We start from the raw sequence: 4,709 nt of genomic DNA on the forward strand, positions 1-4,709 counted from the left end.
ACCGGCTGTACATATATAATTATATACAGGAGATGCCCAGGTTATACCAGCTGTACATATATAATTATATACAGGAGATGCCCAGGTTATACCAGCTGTACATATATAATTATATACAGGAGATGCCCAGGTTATACCAGCTGTACATATATAATTATATACAGGAGATGTCCAGGTTATACCAGCTGTACATATATAATTATATACAGGAGATGGCCAGGTTATACCAGCTGTAGATATATAATTATATACAGGAGATGCCCGGGTTATACCAGCTGTACATATATAATTATATACAGGAGATACCCAGGTTATACCGGCTGTACATATATAATTATATACAGGAGATACCCAGGTTATACCAGCTGTACATATATAATTATATACAGGAGATGCCCAGGTTATACCGGCTGTACATATATAATTATATACAGGAGATGCCCAGGTTATACCAGCTGTACATATATAATTATATACCGGAGATGCCCAGGTTATACCGGCTGTACATACCCGAGATACCATCTAAGACGACAGACCTGTCTAATTATTACCCTTAGACTTATGATACGTAAATCCTTGATAAAGGCTTTCAGTAGCCGAAACGTTGGCTTTGCTTTGCTTTAGGTGCACTGTCTTTTTGCAGAAAATCAATAAAACACATTTGCACAATTTTTTCCCGCATTATGTCCTCTTGAGCGCTGGAGCTTTTCCTTCATATACGTAGCTATTTTTCTCTAGGCACCCACTTTATCACGGCTGAGCCGGGCCTGGTGGTAGAAGGGATAGGGGGATTGGAGCAGGCGCATTATACTTACTGATCTCCGCACTGCTGTAACTGCTTCCAGGTCGCTCTTTCTGCTTCCGTAGCCACTCATTATCGCTTATCCACATTCGCATCTCTTGGCCCAAAAATGTTTTTACGTCGTTTTGGTGCGGTTTTCTGCCAGGAGGTGCATTTTGGTGCCGAAATCTGGTGCAGACATTTCAGCACCAAATTTACCCTTCCAAATTTGAACCAAGAGATACAAGTTTGGTGATGAAATTTTTACATCATATTCCTGCATCCAATCTACACCACCTGGGGAAAAAATGCATTAAAACCGCATGTGTTATTATGTGGTAGTGATGCACATTTTTGCCAGGCAGGAGGTGTATATTGGGTGTAGGAATTGGGTGTAAACATATCAGCACCATATCTGCATCTCTTGACAAAAAAAACGCAATTTTCTGCCAGGATAGGCAGATCTGTGAACTCAGTGACCTCACCTGAGGTGAGGTATTAGAGTTTATGAAGGTCAACTGAGGTCAAGTTACCTGCGATCACAGGTGGAGGACCTTAGGAACCTCCAGCTGTGACCACAAATACCCTAAGTAATGTCACCATTCATCGCTGTGGCTCATTCTCTGCCTTAAGCTCACAGCAGGCAGTCATATTCTATTCTTGCGCGCTGTGCCTTTAGATGTAGCAGAGCTGGAATTGTCGTGAGACCTCGCGTGGATTACATCAGACCTGGGTGTTTTGGGGGTTAATAAATTGGTGAAAAAGGGTGTTTTTTGTAGTTTATTTCAAATAAAGGATTTTTCGGGTGTTTGTTTATTTCTTTTGCTTTACAGATGTAACGGGTGTGTCACGTGTGACAGACAGTCCTGTGGTTTTTGGCCATAGAAGGTCACAGCGTTTGGCTGCACAGAATGTTCCCTGACTTTCCATTGCTCCTGCTGTCAGAATTCATTGATAATTGTAGCTTTCCTGCTGGATTAATCTCTCACCTTTTGGACCCAGCAGGAGCTCAACTTTCACCAAGCTTATCAGTATTGCTTTGGTGTTTAAATCCTTCTTCCTTTCTTGGACTGGTGCTGGTGATATTTTCAGTTTCTTCAAGCCTAGGTTGCAAGCCGGAGGCTTGTACTCCTCTGTTGCATCGTTGCTTAAAACTCTGCTGAACTTCTGCTTGAGTCATCTGTGGATAAGTAGTTCATGCTTTTTCCCAAGTGTATCCTCTTTGTGTCTTCTGTAGTCTTTAGTAGGGCTGACGAAGAGTTCATCCCACCCGTTCCTTATTTAGGGTCCAGCACTAGGGATAGCCAGGGTCAGGTATCCAGCTTGGCGTATAGCTGCGGAACCTCTCTAGGGTGGTGAGGGATCCCAGGGACCAGCAGTAGGTTCGGTTAGGGGATCACCATCTTCCCTCTCCCTAGACACAGGGTTTGCCATCTCTTTTGCTGTGTGCTTGGTACTTCCCTGTACCTAGTGTGACAACAGATTAGTAATAGGGGTCTCATAGATGCCTCCCATTACTAATCTACTGTTTAGGGGCAGCTTTGAGCTGCCATTAACCCCTTATTACTCTGATTGCCACCATACCAAGGCAATTGGGAAGAGCTGGGTAAAGTTTCTTTAAAATTATTTAAATAATTTTTAAAAAAAAGCTGAATGTGGTTTGATACACAGCCAAGATAAGCGCAGGGCTGGGGGCTGCAGCCTGTAGCCATATGCTTTATCCGGAGTGGGTATCACAATATGGGTGGACTCTTTGCCAATTTTTTTAAATTTATTTTTAAAAAATGTGACCCACAGACATCGTGTGTGATTGAAAGCAGTCAGACGCGGTCACACAAGCTGGGGGCGCGTCTGACTGCGACCAATTACAGACGCCAGGACTGCCGGATCTAGATCAAAGTTTTAAGTATCTAAACTCATTGTAAGCTTATAGGTTTATAACCAATTATCATAGTTATTTCACTCTTGATGCCACATCTTGATTTCAATTAGTAAGTCAATGGATGTTTCTCATTCATTTTTTGTGCACCTGATGAAGGCTGACGAGCCGAAACGCGTTATTTTCATAATATTAGTAACTATTTTATCAATTCAATCAACATCTGTTGGATTCGAGTTTCAATTAAACTCTCTTGGAGAACCATGTTGTTAGTTCCAATTAATTTTTGGGAGAGCGCTACATCCGGATACCTTTTCCTGCACTACAGCCTCATCTTCAGAGGTCCATTGGAATATATTGCCAGAGGAGCAGCACTAAAAAAAAAGCTCAATCATGAGTAATGTATAACACCTGATTCACTGACAGCAAAGCCTGATCTGCGGAGATTCACCAAGATACACCTTCTCATGCACCAGAGGAGCAGAACCTTCAAGGCTCCATTATGAGCATTGTTCAACGCCTGATTTACAAACAGCAAAGATGAGTGCAATCATACGTTCTCCTCCATATTTCTACCAAACCCGCTACACTTAGATAGCGCTGGTGTAATTTCTTATAGTGTATCCAGTTTTTTTATATCATTATATCATTATTGTATATATCATATACAAGTTGGGGGTTACTTGGGGAATAGTGATCACAAAATAATAAGTTTTCATGTATTCTTTAGTAAGATGTCTAGTAGAGGGGCTACATGGACACTAAACTTCAGGAAAGCAAATTTTAAACGGTTGAGAGATGATCTTAGTGCAATAAACTGGGATGATGTACTAAGTAATGAAAGTACACAAAGCAAATGGGAGACTTTTATGAGCATCCTGAATAGGGCTTGTGCAGAAAATATACCCTATGGGAACAAACATGCTAGAAATAGGAGGAAACCCCTATGGCTAAATAGAGCTGTAAGGGAAGCAATAAAAGAAAAACAGAAAGCCTTAAAAGAATTAAAGAGGGTAGGTAGTGATGAGGCATTATATAATTATAGAAAATTAAATAAAATATGTAAAAAGCAAATTAAGTTAGCTAAGTTTGAGACAGAGAGACTCATTGCGAGAGAAAGTAAAAATAATCCTAAAATATTCTTTAACTACATAAACAGTAAAAAACTGAAAAGCGATAGTGTTGGCCCCCTTAAAAATAGTCTTGGTGAAATGGTGGAAGGGGATGAGGGTAAAGCCAACCTGCTGAATGACTTTTTTTCTACGGTTTTTATACAAGAAAATGCCATGGCAGATGACATGACCAGTGATGCCATAAATTCACCCTTGAATATTACCTGCTTAACCCAGCAGGAAGTACGCCACCGCCTCGAAATCACTAAAGTTGACAAATCTCCGGGCCCGGATGGCTACACCCCAGAGTACTACAGGAATTGAGTTCTGTGATAGATAGATAGATAATTATTTTTAATCTTCTCAGATTCCTTAATAACAGGGTCGGTAACGCAGGACTGGCGCATAGCAAAGGTGGTGCCAATATTCAAAAAGGGGACAAAAACTGAGCCGGGAAATTATAGGCCGGTAAGTTTAACCTCTACGGTTGGTAAAATCCTTGAGGGTTTCTTGAGAGATGCTATACTGGAGTATCTCAAGAAAAATAACCTTATGACAGAGTATCAACATGGGTTTATGGGGGATCGATCCTGTCAAACTAATTTGATCAGCTTCTATGAAGAGGTAAGTTCAAGCCTGGACCAGGGAAATGCAGTGGATGTTGTGTATATGGACTTTTCAAAAGCTTTTGATACGGTGCCACACAAAAGGTTGGTACATAAAATGAGAATAATGGGGATAGGGGAAAATATGTGTAACTGGGTTAAAAACTGGCTCAGTGATAGGAAACAAAGGGTGGTTATTAATGGTACGTACTCGGACTAGGTCTCAGTTCATAGTGGGGTACCACAGGGGTCAGTATTGGGCCCGCTTCTTTTCAACATATTTATAAATGACCTTGTTGGGGGCATGTGGAGTAGAATTTCAATATTTGCAG

Source organism: Anomaloglossus baeobatrachus, chromosome 3 (assembly GCF_048569485.1).
Source record: "Anomaloglossus baeobatrachus isolate aAnoBae1 chromosome 3, aAnoBae1.hap1, whole genome shotgun sequence".
NCBI lineage: Eukaryota > Metazoa > Chordata > Amphibia > Anura > Aromobatidae > Anomaloglossus > Anomaloglossus baeobatrachus.